The 12,338-nt window shown below is 44.4% G+C and overlaps 1 protein-coding gene across 3 annotated transcripts in view; it reads left to right on the top strand.

The window, feature by feature from the left end:
- The window catches only part of chd6 (chromodomain helicase DNA binding protein 6), a 248,364-nt gene that overhangs the window by 94,807 nt on the left and 141,219 nt on the right, over positions 1–12,338 (top strand). The gene's annotated exons all lie outside the window — the stretch shown is intronic.

Raw genomic sequence — 12,338 nt, 5'->3', positions numbered from 1 at the left:
TACCTCTGGTGGTCTTCCCTGGTGTTGGAACAGGATGTACTCAGAGATGGTGATGGAGGAGTCTGGGATATTGGCTGAAAGGTATGACTGGGTTTGCTTGACTAGTCTGTGGGAATGACGTTGCTACATATGGAGCCATATATAGGCCAGACTATATAAGCACGGCAGTTGGGTAGTTACATGATCACAGTTACTGTTACTAGCTTTTTATTTCAGATTTTATTCAACTAACTGAATTTAAGCTTCCCAAACTGCCGTGGTGGGATTTGAGCTTATGCGTGTGGATATTAGTGCAGGTCTCTGGATTACTGATTCATTGACATAACCATTATTGTATAGTACCCATCGTCTTAATTCATTGAAATAAAAGCAAAATACTGCAGATGTTGAAGATCTGAAATGAAAACAAAGTTCAGCAAAAACTGAGCAGGTATGGCAATACCTGTGGAGAAAGAAACAGTTAACGTTTCGAGTCAAATATGAGTAAAGAGTTATGTTGAAGCGTTAACTCTCTGCAGATGCTGCCAGACCTGCTCAGTTTTTTAATTCATTTGTGGGATGTGGGCATCACTGGCAAGGCCAGCATTTATTGCCCATCCCTAACTGCCCTTGTTCAGAGGGCATTTAAAAGTCAACCATATTGCTGTGGGTCTGGAGCTACGTGTAGGCCAGACCAGGTAAGGACAGCAGGTTTCCTTCCCTAAAGGGACATTAGTAAACCAGATGGGTTTTTACAACAATCGACAATGGTTTCATGGTCATAGACTTTTAATTGCAGAATTTTATTGAATTCAAATTTCATCATCTGCCATGGTGGGATTCGAACCCAGGTGCCCAGAGCATTACCCTGGGTCTCTGGATTAACAGTCCAGTGCCAATACCTTCCCTGAGGCACTACCCATTTTACATTTCTCTCTAGCTTCCTCTCATACTCTAATTTCTTTCTCCTGATTAGCCATTTAGTCATTCTCTGCCGTTCTTTATATTCTGACCAGTCATCTGACCTGCCACTCATCCTTGCACAGTTATATGCTTCTCCCTTAAGTTCGATGCTTTCCTTAACTTCTTTAGTTAACCATGGATGGTGTGTCCTCCCCTTAGAATTTTCCTTCAGAGTAGGAATATACTTGTTCCAAGTATTCTAAAATATCTCCATAAATGTCTGCTACTGCTTCTCTATTGATCTATCCTTTAGCCTAGTATCCCAGTTCACTTCAATTAGCTCAGCTTTCATGCCCACATAGTTGCCCTTATTTAAGTTTAAAATACTAGTCTTAGATCCACTCTTCTCCCTTTCAAACTGGATGTAAAATTCAATCATATTGTGGTCACTGCTGCCTAGGGGTGCCTTTACTCTGAGGTCATTAATTAATCCTGTCACATTATACAATACCAAGTCTAATATAACCTGCTCTCTGGTTGGTTCCAGAATGTGCAGCTCTAAAAAAAAACTATCTCAAAAGCATTCTATGAACTCCTCAGCCAGGCTATTACTGCCAACCTGACTTTTCCGATTTATATGTAGATTAAAATTACCCATGATTATTATCGCCCACAAGCACCCAATATTTCTCCCTGTGTTCTTTGTCCTACATTGTATTAATGCTAGGGGTCCCATAGACTACTCCCACTAGTGACTCCTTTACCCTACTATTCCTCATCTCCAGCCCAACCAACCCTACATCCTGATCTCCGGAACCACGGTCATCTCTTAACTGTTGGCGCCAACGCCATCCTTGATTAACAGTGCTACCCCTCCACCTTTACCTAGCTTCCTATTTTTCTTGAATGTCACATAACCCTTAATATTCACGACCCAATCCTTGTCATCCTGCACTCATATCTCCGTAATCACTATCAGATCATATTTATTTTCATCGATGTGCGCTATCAATTCATTTACTTTGTTCTGAATGCTACGTGAATTCAGATATAGAGCCTTTAGTTCTGCCTTTTTAAAATCTTTGTAACACCTAGTTTTTACTGTTGGTGCGTTCTTAGGTTTTTTCTCCCTGTCCCTTCCTGCCATTCTCTGACCCTCATTTCCCATATTACTATTTTGCTCCCCTGCCCTGAATCTATCCCTTGATTTGCTACACTTACCCAAGCTTGATCCCTCACCCCACCCCCGCCCCGCAGCCCCCCCCCCCCGTTTAGTTTAAAGCCTCCTCTACTTCCCTAGTTAATACGCCCCACTAGAACACAGGTTCCAGCATGGTTCAGGTGTAGACTGTCCTAATGGTACAGCCCTCACTTTCCCCAGTACTGATGCCAGTGCCTTACGAACCAGAACCTACTTCTCCCACGCTAGTCTTTGAGCCACGCATTCGTCTCTCTAATCTTACTTGCCGTATGCCAATTTGCAGGTGGCTCAGGTAACAATCCAGAGATTATTACCTTTGAGGTTCTATTTCTTAATTTGGTGCCTAGCTCTTCATGTTGATTTTGCAGAACCTCTTTCCTTGCCCTACCTATGTCGTTGGTACCTACACATACCACGACAACTGGATCTCCCCCCCCCCCCCCCCCGACCTCCACCACCCCCCAAACCACTGCAAGTTCCTCTCGAGCCCTGAGCAATTTTCCCAAACCCTGGCACCGGGCAGGCAACACAACTGCCTGGACTCACTCTTTGCTGCAGAGAACAGTGTCAGTCCCCCTCACTATACTATCTCCTACGACCACTACATTCCTTTTTGCTTGCCCTGTTTCAATGGTTTCCTGTACCTTGATGCTATAGCCAGTCTGCTCATCCACCTTGCAGTCCCCACTCTCATCTAAGAATGCTGAGAGAACCTCAAACCTGTTGGACAATTGCAGAGGCTGACACTCCAGCCCCTGGGTCCCTTTACCCGCTTCAGCTGCAGTCATACCCTCCTGTTCCTGACCATCTTCCAAATCAGAAGACCCTATCTTAAGGGGCGTGACCGCCTCATGGGACAAAACGTCCAGGTAACTTTCCCCCTCCCTGATGTGTCGCGGTGTCCGCGGCTCAGCCTCCAGCTCAAAGACTTTGAGCAGAAACTCCTCAAGCCACAGATACTTACTGCAGACCTTTTTGCCTTGGATCACAATGGTATCCAGGAGCTCCCAAATGCTGCAGCCATGACGCATCACCCGTCCTGCCATCCTTATGTGTTTAATTAACTACTGAATTATTTTTATTCAATTCTTTATTTTCTTTTATGTATTTTAATAACATTACCACATATTCCTGTACTATTTTAAACCTTAGGAACAGAATAGACCTTAACCACGCACCAGCTACTTAACCAGTTCATCTAACTCAGAGCAGATTGACTGTTAAAGCTGGGACTACCACTCAGACAGTGCGGCACCCCCTCCGTGCTGCCCCTCGGACGGAGCGGCACCCCCTCCGCGCTGCCCCTCGGACAGTGAGGCGCCCCCTCCGTGCTGCCCCTCGGACAGTGCGGCACCCCCTCCGTGTTGCCCCTCGGACAGAGCGGCACCCCCTCCGTGTTGCCCCTCGGACAGTGCGGCACCCCCTCCGCGCTGCCCCTCGGACAGTGCGGCGCCCCCTCCGCGCTGCCCCTCGGACAGTGCGGCGCCCCCTCCACGCTGCCCCTCGGACAGTGCGGCGCCCCCTCCGTGCTGCCCCTCGGACGGAGCGGCGCCCCCTCCGTGCTGGCCCTCGGACAGTGCGGCGCCCCCTCCGTGTTGCCCCTCAGACGGTGCAGCGCCCCCTCCGTGCTGCCCCTCGGTCGGAGCGGCGCCCCTTCCGCGCTGCCCCTCGGACAGTGCGGCGCCCCCTCCGCGCCTCCCCTCGGACGGCGAGGCGCCCCATCTGTGTTATGCCCCCGAGAGTGCAGGAATCCCTCTGTTCCCCCTGAGCGTGCGGTGACCCCTCTTTGCTGCATTGAAGTTTCAGGCTAGATTTTGTGGTTAAGCCTCTGGTGTGGAAGTTATATGCAAATTGTGAAACATGACAAGGAAAGGGGCCTGTTTTTCTGAGTGACTCTGCTTTGCCTTGACTCATTTGGTAAAGACATTCCAGTGGCCTATTTCCACTTGTGGATTGTATGTGACAGTTGCATTGTGTAATGCTGTGAGCTCACTCATAGTCTGTTGACACTTACTAACCAATGACATTTTTGGACAGGTCAGTGGAAATCAGGTTAAATTTGGATGTAAGCTCATCTTCCTTTGGCTGCTGTTAAATTCATCTAGGAGTAATTTTGAGATCGCTGATGGGATTTTTGAAAGCTATTGAACTGTAAAATGAAATGAGATGACCTGGAAATTTGCTGTCTGATGGCTGTCTGACTGATGGTCAACAAACATCGGTGGGGTAACAAAAGAGTCTGTACAATTTGCAATAGCTGTGAAAAGGGCTGTGTGGAGAGGATGGATTTGTCAGGTGTGAAATGCCGGGATAGCACAATGTGGTGATGCTCAAAGTCTAAGCTCCATGGCTGGTTTACATAGTCAACAGTGTACAATTGAACATTTCCACAGTATCTGCTTTAGCACCAAATGATTGTCCACTGCTCCATATACAGGAAATGATGTTTATAGCTTGTGCTTGGATGGAAAATTGGCGGCTTGAAAATTTCTTTTCAGTTATTTCAGAAGTTGGACCTCTGGGATATATGGTCACATGAGGATTGAGAGGTGCTGGCCCTCTGTGGTTATAGTCTGCATTCCTCACATTCCAGCAAGCCAGCAAAGAAAGGGGCAATGGATTGTATGAGAGGATGGTTTTCCTAAACCCATGTTATGGCTGAAGGTCCTTGATTTAAAGTTACATCACATACCAAAGAGCACCTTAAAATGATAAAACAAATTTGTACCTGCCTCTCACGGCCTCAGGATGCCCCAAACCGCTTTGTAGCCAATGCAATGTAACCACTATTGTAAATTAGGGAAACGGGATAGCCAGTTGTGCATAGCAAGCTCCCACTAACAGCAGTGAGATAAATAGCAAGATAATGTGTTTTAGTGGCGCCGTTTGAGTGAGATATACTGGCCCAGGACATCAGAGAGAACCTCCCTATTCTTCAAAATAGTGCCATGGGATCTTCTGCATTCACCTGAGATGACAGGCCTTAGGGTTTAATATTGATCTGAAAGACTGTATTCCAACAGCGCAGCAGTAGAGTGTCAGTTTTTGGAGTGGAGCTTGAACCCATGATTGCCTGACTCAGAAGTTAGAGTGAGATCTTTGCCTCCTGTCCAGCAGAATAGTCAAGAATAATTGAACACTCTGTCAATGTTTCCTTTAATTCTTTGAAGAGGTCATACGGACTCGAAATGTTTCTCTCTCCACAAATGCTGCCAAATCTGTTGAGTTTTTCCGGCATTTTCTGTTTTTACTTTAGATTTCCAGCATCTGCAGTATTTTGCTTTTGTTCCCATTGATTCTCTTTGCTGTTCATGGCTGGCTTTTTGCATTACATTAGGTTGCCTCGCAGTTGCACATGCAGGCATCTTAAAGGGAACATTGATTGCGTGTGGCCTGTTTGTTCCTGCACAGCATGTCCTGGATGGTGGCATAATCTGCACCTGAGCAACTTAGTGGGAACATTGCTCACAATCATACCTATCGGGTAGCATTCAGACTCCTACTTCACTATCTTATCCCACTGGCACAGTTCATAATCAGGTGGGAGTCCTCAACATTGAGCTTAGCCAAAGAGAGGGCTTATAAAGACTCCATCGTTACAGCCCCAGGACATCACTGCAGAAGTTCCTTAAGGAATGGCTTCAGATGAATTATCTTCAGCTGCACAGTTAACATTCTCCCTTCATCCGAATGTTAGAAATAGGTTTGTTTGCTGCCGATTCCACAGGATTTGGCTCCTCAGCTAAAATTTATCCCTGTCAAAAAGAAGGACTCGATGAGAAGGATGAACCAACTGTGGCTAACAAAGGTGGTCAAGGAGAGTATCCAATCAAAAACTAAGGCTTACAAAGTGGCGAAAACTAGTGGTAGGCCAGAGGATTGGGAATTTTTTAGCAAGCAGCGGATAACTAAAAAGCTAATAAAGAGGGAGAAAATTGATTATGAAAATAAATTGGCAAGAAACATAAAAACAAACAGCAAGAGCTTCTACGGGTATGTAAAAAGAGAGAGTGGCTAAAGTGAGCTTTGGACCCTTGGAGGATGCGACTGGAGAATTAATAACGGGGAACAGGGAAATGGCAGGTAATTTAAACCAAGATTATGCATCGGTCTTCACGGTGGAGGACACTATAAACATCCCAAGGATATCAGATAAGCAAGGAGCTAATGGGAGAAATGATCATCTAACAGTCTCTATCACGAGCGACAAAGTATTTGAGAAACTAATGGGACTAAAGGCAGACAAGTCACCAGGACCTGACGGCCTGCACCCAAGGGTTTTAAAGGAAGTGGCTGCAGAGATACTGGAGGTGTTGGTCGAAATATTCTAGAACTCACTGGATTCCGGGAGGGTCCCAGCAGATTGGAAAACCGCTAATGTGACGCCCCTGTTCAAGGAGGGAGGGAGACAAAAAGCAAGACACTATAGGCCAGTCAGCCTAACATCTGTCATTGGGAAAATGCTAGAGTCCATTCTTAAGGAAGAAATAGCAGGGCATTTAGAAAAGCTTAACACAATCAAACAGCGTCAACATGGTTTTGTGAAAAGGAAATCACGTTTGACAAATTTGCTACAGTTCTTTGAGGATATAACAAGCAGAGTTGATAAAGGGGAACCGGTAGATGTAGAGTATTTGTATTTCCAGAAGGCATTCGATAAGGTGCCACATAAAAGGTTACTGTACAAGATAGGAGCTCATGGTATTGGGGGTAATGTATCAGCATGGGTTGAGGATTGGTTAGCACACAGAAGACAGAGTCAGTATTAATGGGTCTTTTTCAGGTTGGAAAGACATAACTAGTGGAGTGCCACAAGGATCAGTCCTAGGGCCTCAATTATTTACTATCTATATTAATGACTTGGAGGAGGGGGCAGAGTGTAATGTATCCAAATTTGCTGACGATACAAAAATAGGTGGGAGGGCACGTTGTGATGAGGATATAAGGAATCTGCAAGGGGATTATAGATAGGCTGAATGAGTGGGCAAAAACTTGGCAGATGGAGTTTAATGTAGGAAAGTGTGAGGTCATGCACTTTGGTAGGAAGAATCAAAAGGGAGACTATTATTTAAATAGAGAGAGATTCAAAAAAAGTGCAGCGCAGAGGGATCTGGGTGTTCTTGTGCATGAAACACAGTTATCATGCAGGTGCAGCAAGTAATTAAGAAGGCAAATAGGCAAATGGAATTTTGGCCTGTATTGCTAGGGGGTTGGAGTTCAAAAATAAGGAAGTCTTGTTACAACTGTACAGGGTGTTGGTGCGGCCACATGTGGAGTACTGTGTACAGTTTTGCTCCCTGTATTTAAGAGAGGATATACTGGCAATGGAGGCAGTTCAAAAGAGCTTCACTAGGCTGATTCCTGGGATGAAGGGGTTGACTTATCAAGAATGGTTAAACAGGTTAGGCCTTTATTCATTAGAGTTCAGAAGAATGAGGGGTGATCTTATTGAAAAGTACAAGATTCTGAGGGGGCTTGACAGGGTAGATGTTGAGAAGATGTTCCCACTAGTGGGGGAATCTTGAACTAAGGGGCACACTTACAGAATAAGGGGGCACTCATTTAAAACTGAGATGCGAAGGAATTTCTTCTGAGGGTAGTGAATGTGACCCCAGAGAGCTGTGGAGGCTAGATCACAAAGCATTTAAAGAGGAGGTAGATAGATTTTTGAAATACCAGGGAGTTGAAGGTTATGAGGAGCTGGCACGAATAGGAGCTGAGGCCTGGGGCAGATCAGCCATGATCTTATTGAATGGCAGGGCAGGCTTGAGCGGCCTGCTTTAGCTCCTGTTTCTTATGTTATGTTCTTTTGTATCAATATAGACATAGCGGATGATAACAAGATAAACAAGTTAGCTGTAGAACAAAAAGCAGTGTAGGGGTTAAGGGCATTTGTGAGAAATTGAGGTTTTTAAAAATATGTTTGGGGAAATATTGTGTTCTGTAAAGAAGACTGTTTGTGTCCGTGTGTGTGTGTGTGTATAATTTAATTAAGCTCAGCAGAGATTAATAGGAGACAAGCTGTCTGAGGAATTTAAAACATGAAAAGGACAGACGTGTCAGACTTGAGGTACAAGTGACTAGATTAGATCTAACATTTGTATTTTTAGATAAGTTGAGAATTTGAATACCAAAAGGAAGTCAGAAGTGACAAGAAATATGTTTGCACCTTGCAGGAGCGCTATAGGTAAGTAGAAGTGGGGATATTATATTTTATTGACCTGAAAGCAAAGACAAAATGGAGACATGAAAGACCTTATATTTGGAAGGATTTGAGTTTCAAATTGGTGTGAGAACAATGGAACCTGAGCTGAAAGGGGAAAAAGGTATTTGAGTTACTGTTAACTGTGAGATGTAGCTGTTGAGCTGGAACTGAGCTGGGAATGTTGGAGCTGGTAGCTCTGGCTGGGAGAAGATGCAGGTTTGAATCGGCTATCCAGTCAAGCCAGAAAAGTCTTGGGCTGCAAAAAGCAGTTTTGTTCTGAAGTTTGGATTTCTATAGCAAAGTGGAAGAGAGCTACAGGTCATGTGGTATGCCCTTATTAAAGCTACAGCAGTTTGCCTTGGGTAATATTACTGGGTTTTTATAGTTAAGTACCTATAAGGGAATGTTGCCTGGAGGGTGTTCACTTGTGGGTCTGACCAAATAGAGTGTCTTTTTGGGGAATGTTTTGTAAGACTAAGTTTAACTGTGTATCTGTAATCTGGTGTGCTTAAGTTTTCTTTTATTCTTGTTAATAAAACTTTTATTTTTAACCTTAAAATCCCAAAGATGTTACTGGGTGACTTGCTGCTGAGATCAGCACGTCGTTGTCTTGTTTTCAGAATGCAAAAAACGTGTGGCCCATAAGCCAAGTTTCTCTCTGGGATTTGGTTTGTGCTGTTGTCATAACAGCGTTATACAGGCGGGCACAAAATGGCATTCTATAGGGATCAGTGATGGGACCACTGATGTGCACATTTTTTTGCGGTAGTGATTTTGGTTCAGAATTGGAAGTATAATTTCAAATTTTGCTGTCAGTACCTACCTGGGATTGTTCATGGTAAGCGCTGAGGAAGACTGACTAAATATAAGAAAATATTAATTAACTTGGAGATTGGGCTTGTAATTGGAAACTTAATTTCGATTAAGTTAAATAGAGATGGTATGTTTGGTTACAATATGGAGGCCACATATTCTTGGATGAAAGCCTAAATGGGATAGAGGAACAAAAAGAGGTCAGAGTACAGTTAATTCTTTAACTGCCCTCTGAAGTAGCCTAGCAAACCACTCAGTTGCATCAAACTGCAAATGCAGCAGTTCCTGAAGAAAGTCCCTGCCACTTTCTCAGAGCAGCTGGGGATGAGACAGACTTGCCAGAACCTTCCAATCTGAGAATGTATTAAAAGAACACAACTCCTCTGATAACGTTGCACTCCACAGCACCATCTGGCTTGGGCTGGCAAGAGACATCCTAATTGACCTAGAGTTCAAATAGACCAACCAGTAACAGCAGTGTGTACCATCCACAAGATGCACTGCAGCAACTCACCTAGGCTCCTTAGACAGCACTTCCAAACCCACGACCGCTACCATCTGGAAGGACAAGGGCAGCAAACACATGGGAACACCACCACCTGGAAGTTCCCCTCCAAGCCACACACCATCCTGACTTGAAAATATATCACTGTTCCTTCACTGTCGCTGGCTCAAAATCCTGGAACTCCCTCCCTAACAGCACTGTGGGTGTACCTACACCACATGGACTGCAGCGGTTCAAGAAGGCAGCTCACTACCACCTTCTTGAGGACAATTAGGGATGGACAATAAATGCTGGCCTGGTGGATCCACATCTGTGATTGAACACAAGGAACCATATCAATACAGATATAAAACCAGGGCAGAAACTGTTTATTATGTAATTGGTGGTTTAGCTCCGATCCCCCAATGCTTTGCCACCAGCTACAAGGTTCTAGTTATTAGTGTGATGGATTACTCACCACTTGCCTAGTTGAGTGCATCTGCAACAACACTTTAGAGGCTCCACATCGTCCAGGATAAAGCACTTCCCTTGGTCAGTCCCCTTGTCATGAGGCTGCGTTCACTCCCTCCTCCACCAGCACATCAAGGCTGCAGTATATACTGCAGCAACTTGCCGCGATTACTTCAACAACCCCTTCCTGCCCTCCAGCGGCCAGAAGGACAGGGGCAGCAATATTACCTGCAAGTTCCCCTCCAAGTAACATACCATCCTGACTTGGAACTATACCATAATTTCTTCATCGTTGCTAGGTCAAAATCCTGGAGCACCCTACTTAATAGTACAATGGGAGTACCTTCAACACACAGGTTACAGTAGTTGGAAGATTCAACCACGATCTTCGGATGGTAATTAGGGGTGGGCAATAAGTGCCAACCTTACCACCGTTGCCTGCATCCCATTAACAATCTTTTTATTCTTTAAATTGCCAGTTGCAATGCCTCCTATTTGTCTTTGAGTTATGCATGCCAGAGGTGTCTCAGATTTGATCTACAGCCTTGTTGTCAGCCATGATGATGAAGATGTCATGGATGCTATGACTGAAAGATAAAAAAACACAGGCATAGGCTTCATGCTTTCACATTTGGTGGCCCCTGGGATAAGGAGAATAAAAAGAGACCCACTCCTGCTTGTTATTTTAGGACATTGATGCTTTCACTAAATATCAGGTGTTTAGCCAGGAGACTCTGCATAGAGTATTTTGTTCTGTCACACTCAGCAGTCATTTTGGTAAGCTTTGCCCTATTTCATGAGGGCACACAATGTGGAACTGCACCAAGGGTGAAATGATTAGAAGAGAAGACTAGAAAAATGTGAAAGTATGTTTTAGAACCTGGGGTACTGTAGGCCATGAGTTTTGAGTTCCTTGGAATGAGTTGGAGTGAGAATGTTCTAATGACTCTTGTAGTTGTCATCTGAATCCCTCAGCAGGGTTAATGTTTCACAGTTTAATTCAACTAATAAGTTTTATATATGAAGATATATAGCACACACTAAACAGACTCACATAGTAAATGCAGTGCTTCCTAAACCTTTGAGCCTCTTTATCTCATTAGCATAACTTTAGTAGTTTCTTTAATTTATGGAAGAAACAATGCATTCCAAAGACTGGCTCAGATTTATACTCATGGCTGTGGCCACAACTTGCTCCTGTCAACAGTAACTTATCAGGTCAGTTCACTGATGAAACATAAATTGTGTTTCATAGCTCTTGATGTCGTCTCTGCACTTTTTACATGAAGGTCTTGCATGTAAAATTTTTTTAAAGCAGATATATCTCAATTTGAGGCGTTTAGTCCAAGTTCATGATGTTGCCTGAAGTGGAATTTATAGCATTGCCATCTACTTCCACTCCACAATGCTGTTTATTTCCCAGGATGCCCTCTCAACTCCTGAAGGCGCTGACTCTTACTGTGTACAGTTCTAAACACTTGGCAGCCTTAAGGTACTTTGCCAGAGAGCCCAGATCCTATATGTGAGCCTTGAGTACCACGTAAGCCTCCTCCAGTTCTGGCCTCTTGCACATCCCCTGCTTTTAATCACTCTACCACTTACGGCCATGCCTTTAGCTACCTAAGCCCTAACCTCTGGAATTCCCTTCTCTGCCTTCCTTTAAGATGTTGCATAAAGCCTATTTTTTTGAACAAGCCTTTGGTCACCTGTCATAGTATTTCCTTGTGTGGCTCAGCGTAAGAGTTTGGTTGATAACGTTCCTGTGAAGCATTTTGGGGCATTTTACTATGTTAAAAACGCTACATCAATTCAGGTTATTGTTGAAGTGGACTTAAAGCACAAGCACTTTGACTCATAGAGTCATGGACCAATGGAGCACAGAAGGAGGCTGTTCAGTTCATTGTGTCTGTGCTGGCAATTTGAAAGAGGCTAGAATAATATGACGGAGCCATGGCTGATACTTTGTGATTCCAGAGCTGTACTGCATGAGTTTAGCACAGACACTGATGGAGTGCAATAATCCCCCAGAGCCCTAGTTTGGTTCACTGGTTGTTCAGGTAAATACCGTGGCTACAAGAACAGGGCAGAAGTTGGGAATTCTGCAGCAAGTAACTCACCTCCTGATTCCCCAAAGCATGTCTACCAGCTACAAGGCACAAGTCAGGAGTGTGATGGAATATTCTCCACTTGCCTGGATGAGTGCAACCCCAACAACACTCAAAAAGCTTGACACCATCCAGAACAAAACAGGCTGCTTGATTGGCACCCCATCCACCACCTTC

Source organism: Cetorhinus maximus, chromosome 13 (genome assembly GCF_964194155.1).
Source record: "Cetorhinus maximus chromosome 13, sCetMax3.hap1.1, whole genome shotgun sequence".
In the NCBI taxonomy this organism is placed as follows: domain Eukaryota; kingdom Metazoa; phylum Chordata; class Chondrichthyes; order Lamniformes; family Cetorhinidae; genus Cetorhinus; species Cetorhinus maximus.
This window is presented reverse-complemented; position numbering and strand designations above follow the sequence as displayed.